The sequence below is a fragment of the Hylobates moloch genome, unplaced genomic scaffold, assembly GCF_009828535.3.
Source record: "Hylobates moloch isolate HMO894 unplaced genomic scaffold, HMol_V3 SCAFFOLD_1, whole genome shotgun sequence".
NCBI lineage: Eukaryota > Metazoa > Chordata > Mammalia > Primates > Hylobatidae > Hylobates > Hylobates moloch.
In genome coordinates this window covers 218,284,417-218,310,513 of record NW_026652276.1, presented here as the reverse complement: position 1 = coordinate 218,310,513, position 26,097 = coordinate 218,284,417, and the positions used below count along the sequence as shown (strand labels likewise).

Genomic DNA, 26,097 nt, shown 5'->3' with positions numbered 1-26,097 from the left:
CTGTTGGTATTTTCTTGTTTTAGTTACATCATTTTTTTCTTTATATCTCAAATATTTTTTGAGATATAAAGCCTAAGGTGCTGGCTGCTCTGACTATCATGGCTGATGGACATGATGAGGGAGCAAGTTCCTGACTCTCTGTTCTGCTTCTCTGCTACTGCTTGTACACCTACCTCCTCATTTTCTAGTTCAGAATAATAAATTATCAGTCATCTATTTAAAAATAATAAAGTCATCTATTGTATAAGATTATGCTACAATATTAAAAACTCTCTGGATATATTTTATATACATATTAGCTAAGAAACAGGACCTTACTGTCATGGTATGAAGTTCATTCTGTTGAGGTTTTACATAGCTCATACTTTTGTAAGAATACATATCTTCTCTAAAAACAAAAGTGACAGCTCTCTTCTACCACACAGTTAATGTTATGACAGGCATAAAATTAAATACAGACTTTCTGAATGTTGTAATCACTGATATTTTCTATTCACATGAGCTTCTAGAATGTTTAAAGCCAAATGTAGAGTAAGTCATTATAAATAGATTTGAGTAAGTACACACAGGTTTTATATTTTGACCTTACTGTTTAATTTTGTGATTGAGAGCACAGGTGTAGTTTGGTGTTAAGCAGGCCTGAGTTCAAACCCTGTTTCTAACACTTTGTAATCTTAGGCAAGTTATTTAAATTCTCTAACTCACATTTTCCTCACCTGTAAAATTGAAATAATATCGATTACTTTCTAAAGTTATTGTGAAAATAAAAGATATAAAGCTCTTAGCACAGGCAAAGTCTTTCATACATATTGGTTATTAAATGTTTCTATTCTTACTTCCCTTGGTCTTTATTTATTTTTTTTTTACTTTTAAATTGTTCTAGAGTGCATATATATCTTTAAAAGTGTCTTAAACACTTATTTGAAGAAGTTGGGCTATAAATAGATGAAATAAGTCAACGAGCAAATAATTACCAAATATTGAAATTTTTTATTCTTAAAGAAATTGTGGTTTAGAAGAATTTCTCAAACTTTCATGTGCAGAAATTAGAGTTCAGCTGGGGATCTTAATCTCGTCAAAATGGAAATTCTCATTCAAAAGTGCTGGAGTAAGGCTTGAGAGTCTGCATTTCTAACAAGCACCTGGGTGAGGTCCAAGCTACTGGCCCTGAGAGTAGCCTTGCACAGCAACGGGTTCTGAAGAGAGGTGTAGATATCATCCTTAGAGCTTTATAAAAGCACTCAGTAGCTGGTTTTGTTCCTTGAACTCCTTGAATCATAAATGAAAGCAGTGAGATGGTCTCTTATTTCTTACTCTTTTATGAGTAAAAGCTTTATCGCTTTAACCAAAATCTGAAAGAATCAGATAGGATTCTATTTCTAAGTTTTTTTTGAGTGATACCAGCCCCCTTAGTTGGCACTTGGTCCCTTGACACTGGACAGTCTTTTCCCTTATATTCTATGAGCTCTTGAAGACTTTCATTAGGTCACGTGGCATATTTGTTAGGCTGTTCTAACATAACTTGGCTGAATCACACAGGCTATCCAGTAGTCAAGAAATAGTCTCTAAATCAATGTTATCTTAAATGAATGATTATTTCTGAGACAGCTATATGATCTTTTAACTTCACAATTTTATTAAAACTCCTCTCATTAAGGTTATTAGTGACTTTTTATTGCTAATTCCTATGGAGCACCTCCCTGAAGAATTTGGCCTTGGTCTTCATTCTTTTTTTTTTTTTTTGAAAATTTCCTTTTTTCTTTTGTTTTTTGAGACAAAGTCTTGCTCTGTTGCCCAGGCTGGAGTACAGTGGCACGATCTTGGCTCACTGCAGCCTATACCTCCCGGGTTTAACTGATTCTTGGGCCTCAGCCTCCCAAGTAGTTGGCATTACAGGCGCATGCCACCACACTCAGGTTTTTTTTTCGTATTTTTAGTAGAGACAGGGTTTTGCCATGTTGGCCAGGCTGGTCTTGAGCTCCTGGCCTCAAGTGATCCACCTGCCTCGGCCTCCCAAGTTGCTGGGATTACAGGCATGAGCCACCACGCACAGCCCCAGTTTGCATGGTTTCTGTTTGCTCTCTTTGCTTGTGTCTTACTACTCTTCTGGCTAAGTCCCCTAATTCACTTATATAAGAACTAGAATTCTCTCCTCTTGCTTACTTCTTCAGTCCTTACTCTATGTCTTCTTATTCTATGGTCTCTTTGGGCAATACCAAATCCTCCTACTTACTCAAATATATTTTGACAATGCTTTAATTTCTATCTCCAGACTAGTGCTCTCTTCCAGATCCATATCTACCAACTATTTCAACCCAGATGTCCTACTGGCACCTTAAATTAAATGTATCCAAACAGAACTTTACTACCTTTCCTTAACTTTACTTACTTATTTAAGCCATAATTATTAATATTAAAAGTAGAGAGAGTAGAAGAACATAAGTAATTAGATTTTCTAAGAATTAAATCACATTTAACATATGTCAGATGCTTACACTATTTCCCTAAGTAATGTATGCTATTTTCATAGCATACATTACTTAGGGAACTGTTTATTAACCCATGTTCTATATGTTGACAATTTATCTCTGGATTGAGGATCAGAAATCTGGGAGATATCCTAGATTTCTCCTTTCATCAAATATTCAATTAATTTGATAAGTCCAATAAATTTATCTCCTAAAAAATTTATTTTCTTCTCAGCAACTTTTTTCAAAGTCACAGTTTAAGTCTGTAATATTTGACCTGTGCTGTGTCTAGTGGCCCTCTGTAAGCCTCTCTGGCTTTAGCCTCATCAGCCTCCACTCACTCTGCTTATTGCCTGCTGAGTGTTTTTTCAGAAATTCACATCTAATAGTGGCTTTTCTTTGTTCAAAATTCTTCATGGATCCATATTTCTTAAAATATAGCGTCACTGAGTTTTTTACATAACCCTTGTATATGACAAGCGAGAAACATAAGCTTAGTCTTTTCTATCTCTATAGTTTATTCCTTATTTCCAGTTTTTCTCATGGATGCTCCAGCAATATTTAACTAATTGTTGACTTCTGAAATAGATCACACTTACTCAAATCTACATCTTTTCCTGAAGGTCCGTCCTCTTCTAACTTAATCTGCTATATTAGACTAAACTCAAAATTGTGCTCCTCTGGAAGCTTTTCTTAAATTCTATGAACATACTTAGGTAATTATTAAATTCCAATTTAAAAGAAAATTTTAATACAGCAGTTTTCTAATTTTAGTGCATCTTAATTCATCAGGAAATAATATTGAGTTTGATCAAATATTTTTCCTCTAACTGATTAGATGACCATGCGATTTTTCTCCATTATTTCAGTATTGTATTAAAGTGGTAAAATACGTGGACATTCAATTGTTAAATCAACTTTGCATCCTAGAGTAAACATCACTAGTTATGATTTATTAGCTTTAGTTTTGTATTTGTTGGACTTGGTTTAATAATATTTTTAAAAGATTTTAATGTTTATGTTTATTAGGATATTGGTATACAATTTCTTGTAATATGTTTTCAGGTCTTGGTATCAGGTCAGGTTCATTCATACTGAGTTTTTTCTACTCATGTGAATTTCTCAGTTTGTTTTTAAACTTCAGATTATGATTCTGGATTGGTCTGTTTCTTTATTTCATTTTTATTATTACTGTTTGGAGTCTCACTTTGTCACCCAGGCTGGAGTGCAATGGTGTGATCTCAGGTCACTGCAACCTCTGCCTCCCAGGTTCAAGCAATTCTCCTGCCTCAGCCTCCTGAGTAGCTGGGATTACAGGTGTGTGCCACCATGCCTGGCTAAGTTTTTGTAATTTTAGTAGAGATGGGGTGTCACCATGTTGGCTAGGTTGGTTTCAAGCTCCGACCTCAAGTGATCCACCTGCTTTGGCCTCCCAAAGTGCTGGGATTACAGGTGTGAGCCACCCTGCCCGGCCAAGTTAATCCTTGTATTTTGAAAGTTTGTTGTTTGCAAATCCATTTGGTATTGTTATATTTTTCAGATCAATGTAAACCTCTCTAATTATAAAATAACCCTCTTTATTTTGTTAATTCTATTTTGAAGTCTAAATTGACTAATACTGTTAGAGCCACACTATCTTTCTCATGACTATTTCTGTGAAATAACTTCTCCCATCCTTTCAGATTCAACCTTTTAGAAAATATATATATTTAAAATAGATCTCTTCTAGATAGTATACAATTAGTTCTTGGTTGTTTATCTAATTTGACAATCTGGCTTTCTGATTAGTAGTCATTTTTAAAAAAATAAATTTGTGTTTAACATTTTAGTTTAGATCATGCAACATGCTGTTGCATCTATCTGTCTGTCTATCTATCTATCTATCTATCTATCTATCTATCTATCTATCATCTATCTATCTAGATATATATTTTTTGGCTGGGCATAGTGGCTCATGCTTGTAATCCAAGCACTTTGGGAGGCGTAGCCAGAAGGATCACTTGAACCCAGGAATTTGAGACCAGCTTCAGCAGCATAGTGGTACCTTATCTATATGAAAAATAGAAAAATTAGCCAAGTGTGGTGACATGTGCCTGTAGTCCCAGCTACTTGAGAGGCTGAGGTGGGAGGATTGTTTGAACCTGGGAGGTGAAGGCTGCAGTGAGCCATGATCATGTCACTGTACTCCATCCTGGGTGGCAGAGTGAGACCTTGTCTCAAAAAATTTTTTTTTCTTGCTTGGGATAACATTGTTTGACTATACTACAATTTATTCATCAGTTTACCTGTTGATAGACATTTTGGTTATTACCATTTTTGGCTATTACAAATAAAGCAAGCTGCTATAAACATTTGTGTATGCCTTAGTGCAGACCTAAATTTTCATTTTTCTTGGGAAAAGTGGCTGGGTTGTATGATAGGTGTATTTTAATATTCTTAAGGAAAGTCTAAAATGTGTTCAATAGTGGTTGCAATGATTTTATAGTCCTACTGGTAAAGTATGAGAGTTAAAGTTCCGCATTTTTGCCAACACTTGGTTTGGTCAGTCTGTAAATTTTGGTTAGTTGAGTGGGCTACATAATGGTATCATATTGAAGAGTTTTCCTAATAGTTCTGGGCATCTTTTCATGTGCTCATTTGCCATCTGTGTATCTTCTTTGATAAAGTGTCCAGTTTTTTTGCCCATAATGTTTATTAAGTGTTCTTATGACTATTGAGTTGTAAATATTCTTTATGTGTTATAGATAAAATTCATTTGACAGATACATATTTTGTAAACATTTAGTTTATAATTTATATATGTGTACTCACCTTGAATCCTGTAACATTACTAAACTCACTTATCAAGTCTGGCAGTTTCTTTGAGTGATTCCATTGAATTGTAAATAGAATACTATTTCATTAAGGCTCTGATATTTCTAAGTATCAGATTGAGAAAACTGGTACAGCTTTTCAGACACAATCAAACTTTACTGAGTAAATATTTTTGTGATTTTTTTTTTTCTGTTAAAAGCAATAGTTGTGAAGCAAGTTCACTGTGCACTGGTATACATCCTAGGAGAGGACTCTAAAGACTTCACCAATACCATGCACCAGTATCAGTCAACTTGTATGAGTCTGGTGAAACAAAACACTCACACAAGTGAAGCAAAGCAACTGTATTACTCACAGATAGGCAGCAAGGGACAATAGAAGCCTGGAATCAATGGCAAGCCTGGTCCCTAACCTCATGAAAACTGCCCAAGGCAGATGAAGTCTTGTGTACATGTGCCCTATATCACACTGCAGCTGAGGGGCCCTCAAAACCCATTTCACCCTGGTTTTATATCCAGGGGTAACCGGAATTTCCTAGCTAAAGCATTGCAGGACATCCTCTTCTAAGAGGGATGAGAACAGAGCCTGGACTGTTATAATAGTTTCTCTTTATCTCAGGATGCTGCATTCCCAGCATATTCTGCAGTTGCCCTTGAACTACATTAGAGAAAGGAGGAAGAGCTGGGTCTCTAGGGTCGTTCAGGGACTTGTCTTGCAATAATCAATTCCTTTTCTGGCACAAATTTAATAGTCTGTAACAGATGAATTAACAAATTTAGATCTGTCTTCAAAATTCTCACTTCCCAGATGGACACTTTCATTAGGTGTTTGACCTTTGTAGGAGAGGTTTTTCTTTGAGTTGGGGCTTGATGCTGACCTGCGACATTTCTGCCTCACAAACGTAACCAAGATCAGCCATACAATAGTTATTTGTTACTTCCTCCCAAATACATAATAATGTGGGACACTCTTCATTTGCTTAGTTGTATGGCAGTGAATTTGAAAATCTGCATGCTGTTTTGTTAATTATGTTTTTAATTGAGTCACTTCATCTGAACAAATAAAGCCACCAGTTATTAGAAATGCCATCTGAAGTCAGTAGCTAATAAAGCTATACTGAGTTGTTTCAGAAGTGTATGAAGATGTGGTAGAATCATGACAGAAATACCTTTTAATTTGAAGCTGAGATCTATACATTTTTAAATGTGGTTTCTCACTGAGTTAGGTTGAATTATTATGGATTTGTGTTTTTAGTCAACATGGGGCATTTATTTGCAACTTGCCAATACTAGAGAGTCTTGCCTTCAGAACCTAATTCAGTTTGCCAATACAATTTTTTCTAAAAAAAAAAAGATTTACTGCCAAAAGTTGAGAAGTGTCCTTTTAATTTTCCACAAGAGATTTTGGCAGGAATATTATCATAAACACTTTGCTTTTAGTTACAGCATTTTTATATCTCGCACAAAGACGCGGTATATAATCTTATTGTCTGATTCCTCTTAATGAGCCTGTAATCTTGTAGAGTTTCTAATATCACATATAATTCCCATCTGTATCTCCCTCATAACTTGGGATATTATCTTTCATATAGTAGGTGGTCTATGAAATAGTTGCTGATACTAATGATAATTCTGGGGCTTCAGCTCATCTATACCGTACTTTCTTCTTTTATTACTAAAACTGACCTATATACTTCACACTGGTCTCTTGATTTCTCACCTGAAACTTTGGATTATTCTATTTCTTCCATTGGAAATGCTTTCCATTCTAGATTTACTTATCAAAGTCTAAACCATCTTAAAAGGCTGCATTATCACCCTCTGTGCGAAGCTGCCTCTGACGTTTTTTGGGGGAGATATACACTTCTTCACCTCCCCTCTCTTCCTCAAAGAACCACAAGGGCTACCATTGATGGAGAACCGAATACATGTCTCACAGGATGCCAGGCATTTTATACGTTATCTCACTGTACTCTTCAAACAAATTATAAGTGTGCATATGAAAACTCTGTGTTTCCATAGATGAGGATACTGACAGTAAAAGAAATCGACTACTTTGCCTACATACAAGAAGTGATGAAGCCAGTGTGAAAAATTCTGACTTCAAAACCTTTTCTCTTTCCACCATATTAAAATAGGCCTCTAAGGCCTTATGATTTTCTGTCATAAATTCTTCATGATTATAATCGTACTTGTTAGGCTGTGTGTTTGATCTTTGATGACAAGATGAAATCATTTCAGACTTTATAAAGTATAGAACAGTAAACTATAAAATTTCTATTTTTAAATATAATTTCACAAATATTTTTGAATACCTAATGTGAGCAAGGCATCTTTCATACTAATAATAGATTTCATATTTACATCACCATCTGTGAGGCATTTTTCCTATTCTATCTTTTAAAAAAATACTGTTCTGATGAGAACACATGGACACAGGGAGGGGAACATCACACACCAGGGCCTGTCAGGGGGTGGGGGCCTAGGGGAGGGACAACATTAAGAGAAATACCTAATGTAGGTGACGGGTTGATGGGTGCAGCAAAGCAGCATGGCACATGTGTACCTATGTAAAAAAAACCGCATGTTCTGCACATGTACCCCAGAACTTAAAGTATATAAAAAAAAATTGTTCTGTGTCACTATTGTATCTCCTAACTAGATAGACCTTGGTATTGGGTAGACCAGTGGCCTTTAAATGTATTTTCTTTTTTTGACAAATGGACTTTTACAAGGAAGTCAGTGAGTAGTGAAGGAGGAGCTGCTCTAGGCACAGCTGGGGTAAGGAGGGGGCGCTATTGGGTGTGGCGGGGAGGTCAGGGCACCTTCTCAGGCCCCTCTTAATGCCTTGCTGCAGCCCTTAGTGCTTCCTTGTGGAAACACCAGTGCTTTGTTGATAAAAATAATGAAATGAAAATAAGAAAATAGAGGCTATTTGTGTGTGTGTGTGTGTGTGTGTGCGCTTCTGAAATTTTGAGGCCTTAGTGCTTATTCTGGACTCCTAATTATAGTACTTTTGTAATAAACAAATAAGCAAAAGTGAGCTGAAGTACCTAAAACACCCACAAAACTGATAAAAATAAAGACAAACCAGGACAATAACCACAGAACTATGCAAAGGATATCTTGATGAACTCTTGAATATGGCGGCTGACCCCTTGGTGGTAACTTAGGGTTTTAGTCATGTTCATACAACTCACAGCCTTTAACCCTCTCCGTGGTCTTTCCTTGTCTCTTCTCCAGACTACTTAATGACTCTGTCTCTCTTCCTCTCGCCCTCACAGCTCCCAGGATTAACTCATTTCCACTGTCTTCGTTTGAGGTCCATCCACTGTTCCTTGTTACTGTGTGCTCTAGACTCTACACATTTGTAGAGTCTACAATGAATATTTTATAAATGCCACCTCCACACATTTGCTTACGTGGTCCTTCTACTTGAGTTTTCATGAAATCCGATGGTTTCATAAGTATTTGGTAGTTCCTCCTGCGTTCATTCTCCTTCCTGCTGCCTTGTCCCTTCGACTTCCGCCATGTTGGTAAATTTCCTGCAGCTTCCCCAGTCATGCTGAACTGTGAGTGAGTTAAACCATTTTCCTTTATAAATTACCCAGTCTTGGGCAGTTCTTTATAGCAGTGTGAAAACAGGCTAATACAACATCCAACATTAATTCATGCTAAGGAAAAAGTAAAGCCCAGTAAGGGAACAGAGATGTGTAGGTGGGTGTTATTTTAGATACCATAGTTAGTTATTATATTGGCTACCAAGGCCATTTTTCTTCTTTATTTTATTCATTTATTTAACAAACATATAAATGAAATCTCTGTCAACACTGTTCTAAACCTTACAAATGAATAACAGAGAGATAATGTTCTCTCCCTTAAAGGATGTATTGATTACTGAAGGAAGATGAATACAAGTGTTTGTGTATACACATACACACTATTATATATACACATACACAAACACAATCACAATCACACATGCACACACAGAAAATTACATTATTATCCAAAGGCTTTTGATAGAACTTCATCAGTAGACAGTATTCTAAATGTCAGTTATCCTAATAGGACCTCAAGCATCCATGACTTGTGTTACTGGTAGTTTTCTCAGATAAGGATTTACTTATTGGCTAGTGTATGTGAACCAGTCAAACAGCTGGTAAGGAACTATAGTGGACTTTCTGTATCTACCTTTCAGGACAGCTTTGTTATTCTCTACTTCCTTTATGTATTAAATTATAATGTGGGACTTTATTTTATTTTATTTCTAGTTTGGTTTTTTTATAGAGAAATAACTCCTTAAAAGAAAGTCAATTGCTAGCATTGGTAATCAAAGAAAATAAATTGGAGAGATTTAAAGACATGATAGTTACTAAATATAATGGTCTAGATGGCTCATGTCATTTCCTTTTCAGTTTTATATGCCACATTTTATGGAATCAATAATATGCCATGTGCACATTCAGGGTTGTGAATGAGGAGGGTCCGTGGAATGGATGTGGCACAATGTGCTCCAGAGATAGAGATACTGTTATCTTGCCAAAGGCTTTGTTGAGGGCGAAAGCCTTGAGCTAAACCTTGGACAGTGATAAGGATTTGCCAGGAAAGGGGATTGGGAAAGAATTTCTAATCACACAGGATAGATCAAAATGTTTCTGGGTTTAAATAATTATAAGTACTTCTTTCTGGCTAAAGATACATAGATCGGGTGCAGGAGTGGAAAAGACAGACTGAAAGGTGCCTCCAAGAAGGAAAGCTTTTAGACAGTCTAGACATCTTGGTCTCAGCAGATTGTGGTTTAGAAGGAAATAAGAAAGACAACAGGAAGATGAATTAGGGAGATAGTACAATAATCTGGTAAAAAGAAGAATTGGATTGCTATTTTTACCCAAGGAACATTCAGTGTTTGGCATGCTGGTATAGGGAAATTATATCCACTGTGTCCATTTATTGACTTCGTATAATTAAAGATGAAGGGGCAAGAGGGCTGCAACTGAAGTTAGAAAAGCTTATTGAGAAAAGATATTATGAGTCTGCTCTGTGCCAGGAACTGTGTTGCTTAATTTTCATACGTAATCTCTAATCCCAAAACTTTGTGGGGAAGATATTATACCCACATCTATTGCTAAGAAAAATAAGTTTCAGAGAAAGTAAATGTTTTGCTTCACATTCCCTAGCCAGAGTTGTGATTCTCACTCAGCTCTGACTTGGTCTAAAACTCTTATTTGCTCCCCTATACCATGTTGCAGCAGATAGACAATGAAAAGGATTAGGAGGAAACTGAACAATTCTATGATTCTCAAAGTCAGTCTCCAGCTCTTTTCAATTATAATAAATTAAAGCAGTAAAGGAATAATACAAACCGCCGAGTCCTCTTTGAACTCATTTGGCTCCCTAGAATAATTGAACAAACATACCTTTACTATCACAGTTATATTATGAAGAGAAAACCCAGTGTATTTCCTTCGAATACTTGTTTTGGTTGATTTATTTTCTTTCTTACGCCTGTGTGCTTCTGTGTAATTAGAGACGAATTTGAAGTAGAAGACAGTTTTCATGAAACCTACTCATCCTTGTAAAGATTAATAGGGAGCAGAGGTGATAATGCTCCATGCTTTTAGTCAAAACGGATTTTCTACTATATTACCAAGTCAGAACACATGGGAAAAGAACACTTTGTGATATCATGTTTAAATTTAAAAAGGGTCATTATTTTTCTTGGAAAATGTAAACATTTCTTGATTTGTTTGTTTTTAATTCTGAAATTATATGACATTGGATATTAATACAGATTATGAATTGGTACGATTTCAGGTTTGATCACATTGCCTGCTAGTGAGCCAATAAGAGTGAGAAATTGTTTGATGTTGGTCAAAGCTAGGAAGATTATATGGATGCAGAGCCTGCAGTAGAGTGGGGATCAGGAGAAATGGATGGCTAACTACTGAATTCTAGAAGAATGTTAAAAGCTTGGAGGCCTTCTAGTCTTAGAAGAGAATAACGAGGAAGGAAAAGTGATAATTTGGAGTCCATGATGCAAAATATTTTCAGTAGAGATACCATACCTCACTTGCTCTTTCTTAGCCATCGGATGAAGCCACCCATAACCCCCTACCTAAATAGTGCTCGTTGGGTCACTCTTTATGATATCATTTTTAATTTTCTTGTCACAAATTTACCACAATCAGAAATTACCTTGTGTATGAATCTCTTTACTCGTCGATTTTTTTCCGTGTTATTTTCTAGCTTGCCCACTAAATATAAGCATTGTGTGGTCAGGGATCTTGTCTGTGTTGTTCAACTCCTTATTTTTATTGCCTAGTATAATGTATGCCACAAAGGCTGCAACTCTTACAAAGTTGTTGAATAATTTAGTAAATGGATAAACTATTTGTAATGATCCAAATATCGTTTAATATTACCATGAGTCAATATTTGTAAAGTGCTTAAAACAGATACTTGAATATGGTAAGTACTATAAATAAATTTGTTAACTAAATGAATACTGTGCTTTCTTAACTAAAATAAAATTATTTCTGGTGAATAAGAAAAGACAAGCATTTGACTATGACTAAAATAATCAGGACATTTATTAATAGCTAATACCTTATAAAAGAACTTCTAGCTATAAGTGGTTTTGTTCACTTTATAGGGAACTTCAGGGAAATTAAATCTTTGGCATTAACTGAATACCTGTCTTAAAATTAATTGACAATCAAAAAAGGGAAATGCAAAATAATTGCCCTTCCCTTGTACTTCATGACATTCTATACTTCTTATGAGAGGACAGTGAATTATAATTGGCTATTTACTTGTCACTGATGCTTTATTGGAGTGCAAGCTTCATGAGAACAAGCCAAAACATCTGTCTTATCACTTGTCACTGTTGTGTCTTGAGAATGCCACCCAGTGGCTGGCATAGGGTAGGTGCCTCCAAAACGTTTAATGAAATAATGTGTTAATTTGGGGTGGAAAGATGTGTCAAGATAGTTTTGGAAACTTCCTGAATCTTCACATAAAAATAGATGGAGCAGGCTGGGCACAGTGGCTCACGCCTGTAATCCCAGCACTTTGGGAGGCAGAGGCGGGAGGATCACGAGGTCAGGAGATTGAGAACACCCTGGTCAACACGGTGAAACCCTGTGTCTACTAAGAATACAAAAATTAGCTGGGCAGGGTGGCGCACACTTGTAATCCCAACTACTTGGGAGGCCGAGGCAGGAGAATTGCTTGAACTCAAGAGGTGGAGGTTGCGGTGAGCAGAGGTCATGCCACTGGACTCCAGCCTGGTGACAGAGCAAGATTCCATCTCAAAAAAAAAAAAAAAAGCCGGGCGCGGTGGCTCATGCCTGTAATCCCAGCACTTTGGGGGGCCGAGACGGGCGGATCATGAGGTCAGGAGATCGAGACCATCCTGGCTAACATGGTGAAACCCCGTCTCTACTAAAAATACAAAAAATTAGCCAGGTGCGGTGGCGGGCGCCTGTAGTCCCAGCTACTCAGGGGGCTGAGGCAGGAGAATAGCATGAACCTGGGAGGCGGAGCTTGCAGTGAGCCGAGATTGTGCCACTGCATTCCAGCCTGGGCGACACAGCGAGACTCTGTCTCAAAAAAAAAAAAAAAAAAGATGAAGCAGCTTGACAGCAAGACCAAAACCCATGGTCAAGATTTAAAGCAAAAATCAGGATAAATTTTTCTCTCACAAACCTGAAAGCAAAAGTGAATGGGAGCAAACCACTAGTAACCACAAGACTTGAATGCTGTTGGCATTTGAACAAAACAAGATAGGGAGAAGCAACAAAACATCAGACAGATCTGATGGGGGGGAACCCAAAACAGCCCACACAAGTGCACTGTAGATCATGGTGAGCCAATGTGAGAATAAAAGCTGACCCACCAGGACTCCCTTCTGGGGCAGGAACCCACTGTAAGGATGAACTGCTGTGAACAAAATCAAAATTCATCAAGAGAGCAACAGTAGAAACAAAAGAGAAAGAGAAAGACTAGATAAAAGTAAGAAGAGAACAGAACCTGAAAAACTCAGAAAGATAGATACCATGTTTTCACGATCATAGGAAAGAAGAGAATAACAGATTTTGTGAAATTAGAAAAGCTATGTGAACATAAATATGAACAAGAGAAATGTATTGAGGTCAAATCTCATAAAAGTAACTTAAAAGGAGAGAATGAACAGAAAGAGGGGAAGACCATTATTTATATGGCCAATTCAAGAATTTCTGAATATGCTCAAGAAACAGAACAACAAAAACCTTTGTAACCTACTGTTTCAAAATGAGTTAGAAAACAATATAAAATGTAAAAGAGCATCACAAATTATAATTAGAAAACACGGCAATGAGATGACAGAACTAGGAAAGAAGGGGAAATACGGGACAAGAGAGACCCTCTCATACTCTTTTATATTGTTTTATACTCAGAAAAGGAAAGCGAAGTGAAACAAAAGGCAGGTGGCCCAGCGCCCAGGAACCAGACCCAAAACCAAGGAACCAGATCTGAAACCAGGCCTGGGCCTGCCTGATCTAAGCCTGGTAGTTAAAATTCCACCCCTGACCCAGCAACTGTTGTTATCTATAGATTCCAGACATTGTATGGAAGGACATTGTGAAACCTCGCGTTCTGTTCTGTTTCACTCCGACCATCGGTGCTCACAGCCCCGTCACGTACCCCCTGGCTTGCTCAGTCGATCACGACCCTCTCACGTGGACCCCCTTAGAGTCGTTAGCCCTTAAAAGAGACAGAAGTTGAGCACCTGAGGAGCTCGGATTTTAAGACGCTAGGCTGCTGATGCTCCCAGCTGATTAAAGACACTCCCTTCACTATCTCGGTGTCCGAAGGGTTTTGTCTGTGGCTTGTCCTGCTACATTTCTGGGTTCGCTGACCCGCAAGCGAGGTGAGTAATGGACGGTCCAGGCAGCTCCTTAGGCGGCTTTAGCCTACCCTGTGGAACATCCCTGCGGGGGACTCTAACCAGCCGGAGCGACGCAGATCCTGAGAGAGCTCCCGGGTAGGCATTTGCCCCAGTGGGACGCCTCGCCAGAGCAGTGTGTGGCAGGCCCCCGTGGAGGATCAACGCAGTGGCTGAACACCGGGAAGGAACTGGCACTTGGAGTCTGGACGTCTAAAACTTGTAAGACTAGTCTTTGGAACTTGCCCACTCATTTGAGTGGAAGCGTGGCCTGATCACCCACGGCGTGCCTTTATCAGCTCTTTGGTTTTTGTTTTTGTTTTGACTTGGTTTGAATTGCTTGACAGGATTGATCTTGGGAACTTGCCTACTCCATTTGAGTGGAAGCGTGGCCTGATCACCCACGGTGTGCCTGTATCGGCGCTTTGGTTTTTGTTTTTGACTTGAGTTAGATTGCTTGATACTTTGGTTTTGGTTTTGACCTGGCTTGGATTTCTTGATACTCCGATTTTGGTTTTGATTCTGGTTTGGCGTAAACTGTAAAAGTGTGTGTGTGCCCTTTTTACCCGTTCTTTGTTTTGTAGTGTGTGTGTGGTGCAAGTGTGGTGTTTTGTCTCGAGGAGACACGGGTCAGGCACAAAGTAAGCCCACCCCACTAGGAACTATGTTGAAAAATTTCAAGAAAGGATTTAAGGGAGATTACGGTGTTACTATGCTACCAGGAAAACTTAGAACTTTGTGTGAAATAGACTGGCCAGCATTTGAGGTGGGTTGGCCATCAGAAGGAAGCCTAGACAGGTCCCTTGTTTCAGAGGTATGGCACAAGGTAACCTGTAAGCCAAGGCACGCAGACCAGTTTCCATACATAGACAGTTACAGCTGGTTTTAGATCCCCTTCTCTCCCACAGTAGTTAAGAGAACAGCAGCATAAGCGGCTGGCAGAGGCAAGGAAAGGCCAGCAGAGGAAAGAGAGAGAAAAAGAGGCAAAGAGAGAGAGGAAAAGACAGGAAGAGACAGAGAGACAAAGAAGGAGTCAAGAAAAGAGAGAGACAGAGAAAGATAGAGGCAGAAAGAGAGGAAGAGACAGATGCAAAAGGAAAGTCAGAGAGAGAGAGAAAGAGACAGAAAGTCAGAGAGAAAGAGAAAGAAATATACAAGTAGTTAAGAAAAAAACAATATACCCGATTCCTTTAAAAGCCAAGGCAAATTTAAAACCTATAATTGATAATTAAAGGTATTCTCAGTAACCCTGTAACACTGTAATACCACTTTGTTGTCAGTGTAAACAAGGGTGTATCTGGAAAGCACTGAGGCCTTCCTATCAAAAATCCTTAACCCAGTAACCTGCGGATAGCCCAGATGTGCTCAACCTGTAGCGGCAGCTGCTTTGCTAACAGAAAAAAAATAAAAAATAAAAAAAGGCCATCTATACCAATTCTAAGTTAATTTAGACTAAACAAGATCTTATTAATAGCAAAGAATAATTGAAATCCCAAACTTACAAGGTTTTCAACAAAAGTAAAGTTTGCTAAAAGTTAACAGTGTAATATGTATTATAGTAACTTCTAATCTTGTGGCCTTAGTCTAGTCCACAGACATAAAGTTCGCTTTAAAAAAAAAAAAAAAAAAAAAAGAATGGTTATCTTCAAAAGGAAAAAAAAGAGGGGAGGCAGAATTTATGTAAAAAGAGTGTTATATGGTAAATTCTTGTCCTGAAATAAATTAACTAGTTGTTTTTAAAAAAAATGTTTGTGATAAGTCAGAAAGTTGAGACATGTCGAAGAATTGTCTGCGAAAATCGTGAAAGAAAAAAGGTTATAAAAAAATTATGCAAAAAATGTTGTATAATTTAAAAGTAATAAGGCCTCCTGAGTACTACTGAAGAAACAGTTTATGTGCAAGGTGTATAAGGAAAGTAAAATATACCTTTGGTAAAAGGATTATAAGGAGGCATAAGAATGTGGATTTTTACCTACATTAAAAAGTTAAAAAAAAAATCATTGTTTTGAAAGTTTAAGCAAGTTTTTATTTTATTTTATTATTATTATACTTTAAGTTTTAGGGTACATGTGCAGGTTTGTTACATATGTATACATGTGCCATGTTGGTGTGCTGCACCCATTAACTCGTCATTTAGCATTAGGTATATCTCCTAATGCTATCCCTCCCCCCTCCCCCAACCCACAACAGTCCCCGGAGTGTGATGTTCCCCTTCCTGTGTCCATGTGTTCTTATTGTTCAATTCCCACCTATGAGTGAGAACATGCAGTGTTTGGTTTTTTGTCCTTGCGATAGTTTACTGAGAATGATGATTTCCATGGATAAGCAAGTTTTAAAACGTTAATTGTAAAGAAAATTCTGTGTGTAAACATATTAGCTAAAGTTAAAAAGGTATCATCCAGTTTTTCTGTGAACTGGACATTAAAGTAAAAACATAAGAGGTTTTCGTAAAGCACCAATCTCCTCTTTAACAAAAATTATAAAAGGTTAAAAAGAGTCTATAAAATCTTACTTATGATCAAACATTAAAAATTAGATAAATATGTCTATAAGATTTTATTAAAATTAAGTTTAACATTAATAACACACTAATATAAAGGTAAAACTTAGCTTATCTAGTATAAAAATCATACAAAAAGCATTGTTAAATGTAAAATGGTATTTGGCTTTCTTTGGTCTAAAAACTAATAAAAATAGGTGCTAAAGGAAACATTCATTTTACAAGAAGATCTTAAAAGTTAAAAACTTAAAACAAACTTTGGCAATTAAGACGGCATACCAAGATGCAAATGCCTGGTTGGAATGGATCAAATATTCCATCTGCAAACAAAAGCAACTGTTAAACAAAAGCAGGTCGGGCGCGGTGGCTCACGCCTGTAATCCCAGCACTTTGGGAGGCCGAGGCGGGCGGATCACGAGGTCAGGAGATCGAGACCATCCTGGTTAACACGGTGAAACCCCGTCTCTACTAAAAATACAAAAAATTAGCCGGGCGCAGTGGCGGGCGCCTGTAGTCCCAGCTACTTGGGGGGCTGAGGCAGGAGAATGGTGTGAACCCAGGAGGCAGAGCTTGCAGTGAGCCGAGATTGCACCACTGCACTCTGGGCTGGGAGAAAGAGCAAGAACCCGTCTCAAAAAACAAAAAAACAAAAAAACAAAAAACAAAAACAAAACAAAAGCAATTGTTATGCTTGTGCACATGGCAGGCCAGAGGCCCTGATTGTCCCCCTTCCACTAAGGTGGTCCTCCAGTCAGCCAGGTGTGGGCTACATGGGAGCTCTTTTCCAGGATTCTACAGCCTGGATTAATAAGTCATGCCAAGCTCTCTCTGCTATATCCCAAAGTCTGGCACCCTGCGGGTCAGCCCCCCGAGGGCCATCCAGCCTCCGTCTCCCAACACTAAGTTCACTTCGTTGTCTCTCACGACAGGGAGGAAACTTAGCATTCCTTGGAGACCTGAAGGGATGCGATGAGCTTAAGAATTTTCAAGAGCTTATCAGTCAGTCAGCCATTGTTCATCCCCAAGAGGATGTGTGGTGGTATTGTGGTGGACCTTTACTGGGCACTCTGCCAAATAACTGGAGTGGCACTTATACTTTAGCCCAATTGGCTATCCCTTTCACTCTGGCATTTCATCAACCGGAAGGAAAAAAATAAGACATTGTAAAGCAAGAGAAGCCCCTTATAGTTCTTTCGACTCTCATGTCCATTTAGGCGCGGTTGGAGTCCCATGAGGAATACCAGATCAATTTAAAACTTGAAATCAAATAGCTACAGGATTTAAGTCAATATTTTAGTAGGTGACAGTTAATAAAAATATAAATTAGATAAACTACATCTATTACGACCAACAGCAGCAAGCTTTTCATGAGTTAAAAGAAAAACTCAGGTCAGCCCCAGCCCTGGGGCTACCTGACCTGACAAAACTTTTTACACTCTATGTGTCAAAAAAAAAAAAAAAAAATGGCAGTTGGAGTTTTAACCCAGACTGTAAGGTCCTGGCCAAGGCCAGTGGCCTATCTCTCAAAACACTAGATGGGGTTTCCAAAGGCTGGCCCCCATGTCTAAGGGCCCTGGCAGCAACGACCCTGTTAGCACAAGAAGCAGATAAGCTAACTCTTAGGCAAAACCTAAACATAAAGTCCCCCCATGCTGTGGTGACTTTAATAAATACCAAAGGACGTCATTAGCTAATGAATGCTAGACTAACTTGATACCAAAGCTTGCTCTGTGAAAACCCCTGCATAACCATTGAAGTTTGCAAAACCCTAAATCCCGCCACCTTACTCCTGGTGTCAGAGAGCCCAGTTGAACATAACTGTGTAGAGGTATTGGATTCAGTTTATTCTAGTGGGCCCAACCTCCAAGACCATACTTAAACATCAGTAGACTGGGAGCTGTACGTGAATGGGAGCAGCTTCGCCAACTCCTGCACAGTGACTCTGAAGAAGACGATAAGCCCTGCTCCAGTCACACCTGGAAGCTGACTGGTCCACGCACGGCTGAAGCATGAGGAAACTCATCGCGGGACTCATTTTCCTTAAAATTTGGACTTGTACAGTAAGGACTTCCACTGACCTTCCTCAGACTGAGGACTGTTCCCAGTATATACATCAAGTCACTGAGGTAGGATAAAAGATTGCTACAGTCCTATTATTTTATAGTTATTATAAGTGTACCGGGACTCTAAAAGAAACTTGTTTGCATAATGCTATTCTATCCAAGGTATGTAGCGCAGTCTCTAAATGTTATGTTTGTGGAGGAACTGTAATAGGAGATCAATGGCCATAAGATGCCTGAGAATTAGTGCCTACGGACCCAGTTCCTGATGAATTCCCAGCCCTAAAGAATCACCCTGATCATTTCTAGGTTCAAAAAGTCTCAATTATTGGAAAACATTGCATAGCTAGAAAAAGGAAAGAATTCACTCATTCTGTAGGATGACTTAGTTGCCTAGGACAAAAACTGTGTAATAGTACCACAAAAACAGTTACATGGTGGAGTTCAAACCACACAGATAAAAATCCATTCAGTAAATTTCCAAAGTTGCAGACCGTTTAAGCCCACCCAGAATCCCACTGGGACTGGATGGCCCCCACTAGGCTATACTGGATATGTGGACATAGAACCTATGCTAAGCTGCCTGACCAGTGGTCAGGTAGTTGTGTTATTGGCACTATTAAACCATCTTTCTTCCTACTACCCATAAAAGCAGGCGAACTCCTGGGCTTCCCTGTGTATGCTTCCTGCAAAAAGAAAAGCATAGCTATAAAAAAATTGAAAAATAATGAATAGCCCCGTAAGTGAATCATACAATATTATAGGCCTGGTACTTAGGCACAAGATGGCTCATGGGGATACCAGAGCCCCATTTACATGCTCAACTGAATGATACGGTTGCAAGCTGTTTTAGAAATCATCACTGATAAAACCCGTCAAGCCTTGACTATTCTGGCCCAGCAAGAAACTCAGATAAGAGATCCTATCTATCAAAATAGATTGGCTCTCAACTACTTGCTAGCAGCTGAAAGAGAGGTCTATAAGAAATTTAACCTTACTAATTACTGTCTACACATAGATAATCAAAGGCAAGTAGTTAAAGACATAGTTAAAAATATGACAAAACTGGCACATGTGCCCGTACAAGTGTAGCATGGATTCGACCCTGAAGCCATGTTTAGAAGGTGGTTCCCAGCACTAAGAAACTTTAAAACTCTTACAATAAGAGTTATAATAGTAATAGGAACCTGCTTACTGCTCCCTTGTTTGCTACCTGTACTTCTTCAAATGATAAAAATCTTCATTGCTATGTTGGTTCACCAAAATGCTTCAGCACAAGTGTACTATATGAATCACTATCAATCTATTGCACAAGAAGACATAAGTAGCAAAAATAAGAGTGAGAACTCCAACTAATAAAAAGTGAGAGTCTTGAAGAGGAGAAATGAGGGACAAGAGAAACCCTCTCATATTGTTTTGTACTCAGAAAAGGAAAGAGAAGTGAAACAAAAGGCAGGTAGCCCAGTGCCTAGGCACCAGACCTGAAACCAAGGAACCAGATCTGAAACCAGGCCTGGGCCTGCCTGACCTAAGCCTGGTAGTTAAAATTCCACCCCTGACCTAGCAACTGTTGTTATCTATAGATTCCAGACATTGTATGGAAGGACATTGTGAAACTTCTCATTCTGTTCTGTTTCACTCTGACCATTGGTGCTCACAGCCCCTGTCACATACCCCGTGGCTTGCACAATCGATCACGACCCTCTCACGTGGACCCCCTTAGAGTTGTTAGCCCTTAAAAGGGACAGAAGTTGAGCACCTGAGGAGCTCGGATTTTAAGATGCTAGGCCACTGATGCTCCCAGCTGATTAAAGCCACTCCCTTCACTATCTCGGTGTCTGAAGGGTTTTGTCCATGGCTTGTCCTGCTACAGTAACCTACTCTTTCAAAATGAGTTAGAAAGCACTAAGAAAACAATATGAAATGTAAAAGAGCATCACAAATTATAATTAGAAAACTCAGCAATGAGGTGACAAAACTAGGAAAGAATTAGAATTATAAGAAATCTATTTTAGAAATGAAGACTAAACTAGAAGGGACACAAGATTGAATAAGCACAAGTAATACCTTAAGATAAATTGAAGATAAAAAAGCAATTGCTTTCAAATAAAAAATATAAAAAGGATTTGAGATAAAATGACAAATATTGAAAATAGGCAAAGCAAAGATCTCATTACTGTCTGAAAATATTTAACCAAAATGAAAAACACCTAGTTATTTTTCAGGAAAATTGTTGTACTTTAAAGAAAAAAATCCCTTGGGCATCTCAGCTAAAATAATACTATATTTATAAGGGAAAGTAAAATAGATTGTCAATAGTCACAGAAACTCTTCCACAAGGCACGTCATAGAAACCAGAACTCTTTTTCCCCAAAACCAGCCATAGAACCTAAAGATATTACTCTAACTTCCCTACACCTTTCTGTGTAAAAACTGGCCATAAAGAAATTATCTGACCTACTTTGAGTATAAATCATAAGACCTCCATTCCAGAAAGGGCCCTGCCCCACATGTGGAGAAAGCAAACGTACACAGAGAGAGACTAAGAAGACTCTAAACAGGCAGGCTTTGCTGGGTTTCGTCATTCAGCCTGTTGTTCGCACTAGATTATACCTTTTGCCTAATCATACTTTTACACAACTGTCCATATTTTGTTGAGCCTAGGCATAAAAATAGATAGTTTTTCTCCTGAATCTTTGGGTCTTTGTTCTGAATGCTCCCATGTCACATAAAAATATGATCAAATAAATTTATATGCCATTTCTCCTGTTTATTTACCTTTTCTCAGTGATTTTTAGGTAACCTTCACAGGGCAAAGGGGAAATTTTCCCTTGGCCCCTGTAAGTATGTAATGACTAAAATGTCTGATTACATAGATGTCAAGCAACTATAAAAATGAGAGCCAAAAGGAGATCACCTATGTAAAATCAGTTTAACTGCTTTTAAAATTCATAATTGGTGGGTTTAGTATTAATATTATCATGAGACTAATGTTTATGTAATGTAAGATAATCAAATCATTAATTTTATATTTAGTTCTATCATTTCCTTTGTCCTTTCCTCACTCTGCTCACAGAAAATGGGCTGGAAATAAAGACAAACTCATTGAAGCTGAGCATCCCTAGTGCCCAGATTTTGGTCTTAAAATATCATTTATTATTATCAAAACGAACAAACAAAGATTCTTGAAGGATAGACCTGGAAAATCTTGATATACCAGAGAGCATGGAACTTACAAAAGATTATAAGGCTAGTGTTAAAATAATTCACAAGACAACTTAATTTAGTGAAGCTTACACGGGCCAAAGATGGGACAATTAGAGCTTCAATAAAGATAAAAAGAATGTGATGGCTTAAAACCTATCAAATATGAATAAATGCATGAATTTATAATAACATTAAAAAAAGAAAAAGTCATTGGCTGTATTTTAATGATAGTAGAGAGCAAATTCATAATCTTGAAAACTAGATAAATAAAAGGAAATAATCAAGCATTTATCCCATATATCTTTATGAACTTTAAACAGCTGAACAAAATATTAGATGAAGGAAAACATTTCTTTATGGAATTAAGTATTGTATGAAAATGAAAGACTAGAATGAGAATATCACCATTTTGCAACCCCCCTCCATACTCATTAAGTACCAATGGCTGTTAACATCACAAAAGAGCAAAACCCAAATATTTTGTAGCTCCTGGTGAAAGAATGCAATGTTATTTACATTCTTACCAAAGGGACAGAACCTGAGTCTGATTAAGCCTCTGCATCCAGCTGCCAATTTGCAACTGAAGAGAGTATTGAATTGCACCATGAATTTGCAATCATCAAAATCTGGAATATGGGATACTAATGATTAAATGGCCTGGGTTTTGTAAAAGTAAAAAGCAAGAAAAAGAAAGTGATGGAGGGTAATCCTGTATAGTAAAAGCAAATTGAAAGATGTATCAGTTAAAAAATAAAATAAAATAAAATAAAATTAGACAAGTCAAGGGAAGCACCCTTGAATAGAACCTTCAAATAATACAAATAAATAATTACTATATGAGTTACTTTTGGAGGGATGAGACGGTCATTGGGATGGGAAACATGTAAAGCCTTCTCACATGACTGGAAAAATCTTACAATAATTTGCTAAGCTCTTTAGTGGGTTTGTGTGGTTTTTCTATAACTTGTGTTTTGTTTTACAATAAAGAGGTCAGAAAGTTACTATTTCACGAGAGTTTATGCAACTGAATCACACAATATCTAGAACAATCTGGCAATGTGAAACATAATGCAGAAGCATCACAAATCATTTACTGTCATATGAGGCTACTCTCAAAACTGATTGTTTCCAGCACTTCTTTGGTAAATTACACATCCCCAGGTATTGACAAAGGGCAGAGACAATCTTTTATTATGACTATTCATTCCTCTGTTTAATGCCATGTTTTGCTGATATTTTTCACTAGCAAAAAGTGTAATGAGTAGTAGCTATTTTAAAATCTTAGGTACTTTAAATAAAAAGTGGGAGGTGTAATAGTTTTATCACATGAAGGGTATAATATGTAGTTGCAAAGTGAGATGTTTTTTCTCATTTCACACAAGTTAAATTGCATTTACATATTTCCTAATTATCAACATTGCAACATTGGACCTCTTGACTTCAGCGAACTCAAAAGAAATACTGGGGATGAAGGTCCTTGAGTTCTTATTAAGCTTCCAAGAAGTAAAGGAGATTTAATTTGTGTCCTGATAAGGCTGAACACAACTTTAGTTGGTCTCAATTAAATCATGTCTCTCTCTCTGTCCCTTTTTGTTTGTTTTGTTTTGCTTTTGGATAATACTAGATAAAACAAAGTATAATGCTTTTTTTAAAACAATAAAAAAGCACTTCTTTGTAGTAAGTAATAAGAGTAAAGGGGTATACTAATTTTATTCAGCAACTAATACTATATTTCTTAATATTCTGGTTATCTCGATGTCTGTATCTTGCAATCTTCCTGACAAGTCTCTCAAGTAATTGTTACAACCACTCCCATTTTGCAGATGTCAAAACAGTTCAATCCATTGTGATTTGGTAATTTGTTCAAGGACACTCAAAAAGTAAGTGGTATAGCTGAAGTTTGGGCCAAAGCTTTTGCCTCCAGATCCTGTGTTAATCCCCCAAATAGGTCGCTAAAGTAATTTCCAGCATCCTTTCTCTGTATTTACTTTAGATATTACCATCTTGAAAATTCTAGATCTCCTTAAAATACTAAGGCAAAGGGGAGCTGTCTTTTCCTAATCAGCTATTTATCCAGAAAAGAGATTGAGATTTAATAAACACATTCCCCTAAAGTTGGTTTCTTTAATGTCTTTTAATCATTGAGTTTCAGATTTCATTGAGATAACTTAACAATAATTTCCAGGCACCAGAACCCAAATATGGTAGTCTTCAACTTAATTGTTAATATGCAATTAAGTCTATTAGGGCAAGTACAAGAATGATGGCAGTAGTAAAAGGGGGTGAGAAATAAGTAAATTATTCAGAAGAATGGAGTCAATTTAGTAAGGCTTCATTCTTGCACTATTTTATTTTCCCCAGATTAAAAAAATATGCCACGATCCTGATCACTTCCTTAGAATCAATGTTTTTGCCTCGGCTCTCTTTTGGCACTCAGTCTGTTGGAGAACAGGTAGAGTTAAACTTCATGCAGGAAGAGCTTTTGCCCTCACTTGGTGCTAAGGACAAATAAACAATCAACTATGCAAATATCACAAGCAAGGGGAAATGTTATCTACCCATATACTAATTACTCAAGTATTTATTACAACAGCAAGGCACCAGCAGGCTAGTTGGGTATTGTTTTGGGCATACTTGAATTTTTGGATAAACTCAATCATTGCATTTTTAAAACTCCATACTCTCTTCTTTTAAATAACCTTTATTCATTTTCTCTACCCAGAAAAATCTAAGCTCTCAAAATATAGGCTTAAGTAGAATGATGAGCAAGATAGAAGGAAGGGGAGAAGAGGTTGAGAAGAACGATGTTCTTCAATTCAAAGCTGTTGTTGAACATGTATTGTACACAGGTGACCCATTGTACACATGGACTTGTGTGCATTTTTTTATAGAAGATTTAAGTGCTGAAATCCACCATTTACTCAATTCTTAATATTCTTAATTATTCTAAATTAACATTAGAGGCAGGTAGAGTGTATCTCCATTCTACTATCTCTCCAACTCCCATTCAGTACTTATCTTTCCTTCTTTCCAGTCAGCTCATATTTCAGTTATAATGACTTGTTTAGTAGACCATTCTATACTAAAAATTTTATTTGATTTGGAAATTCTGGCCTGTGTGTTTTTTTCCTTGAAATCAGTGAATAGAACTGGATTAAGAGAAATCTTTTTGAAAATAATGATGAAAACAAGAGTTTAACAATATATAACTAGCAATGCTGAGGTTAAAACTTGCCAGTGATAGCACCTTCCCATGAATAACTCTGTGTGTGCGTGTGTGTGTATTTGCGTGTTATTGTATTATTTATGGAAGGTAGAGTCTTTCTATTTCTGCCAAGTTATCATATTTCTCCAGTGGGCTATGAGGTGCTTCTGGCCTCTCTTCCTGCTGTAGGTATCATAGGACTATGGAAGAGCATCCCATGGCTTGGGCAGAAAGTTATCTCAAGAGTTCTGCGTTCTCCATGGGAATTTCCAAATTCTCACAGTAATCTAATTCTAAAAAACCTAAATACTTCTGATATTTGTAAGTAATTGTTGAAAATGCAGGTAAATTTTAACTTGGAAAGAAATATATTGTAATTTAAAAGTTCTGAATCAAAAAAGTAATTTGCCCTTTTAAACAATTGAAATGAAAAGTTTCTGCCCAAGTGGCAGAAAGAAGGCTTTCAGACAGCCTCTGGGGAAATCTCAAAGACTTCCACTTTGGTTTACTTTACACCTAATAATTTTAAATGACATTTGAATACATTATGAAAAGATTTAGTAGTACTGATGTGCCAGTGCCCACCTCAAAGAACTCTGAAAAGACTTGCAAACCAGTGACTCTAGATTGGCTTCTTTTATCATTCACACCCAATTAAAAGCACAGGAAAAGCCTCAGAATGAGTGGAAACTTTTCTACGTGACCATTCATGAGGTATTAGGTTGGTGCAAAAGTAACTGCGATTTTTACTTTAAGGGCGAAAACCATGATTACTTTTGCACCAATCTGATAAATAAGAATTTAGCCTCAGGAGAAAGAACAAATCACCTTATCTTGTAGAAAGTACTGGAGATGGTGAGTAACTAATCTAGGCTTGTGATTCAGGGAAAAAACTAAAGGTTCAAAATACTAATT

The 26,097-nt window shown here is 37.4% G+C and overlaps 1 protein-coding gene across 4 annotated transcripts in view; it reads left to right on the top strand.

Moving 5' to 3' along the window:
- The window catches only part of PTN (pleiotrophin), a 114,084-nt gene that overhangs the window by 58,150 nt on the left and 29,837 nt on the right, over positions 1-26,097 (top strand). Inside the window, exon 1 of one of the 4 annotated variants that reach the window (XM_032761869.1) lies at positions 14,414-14,432. The exons of the other annotated variants lie outside the window; for them this stretch is intronic. The gene's annotated coding sequence lies outside the window, so the exon portion shown is untranslated. Of the gene's footprint in view, positions 1-14,413; positions 14,433-26,097 lie in introns of those variants that run through there. 4 annotated transcript variants of the gene reach the window in all.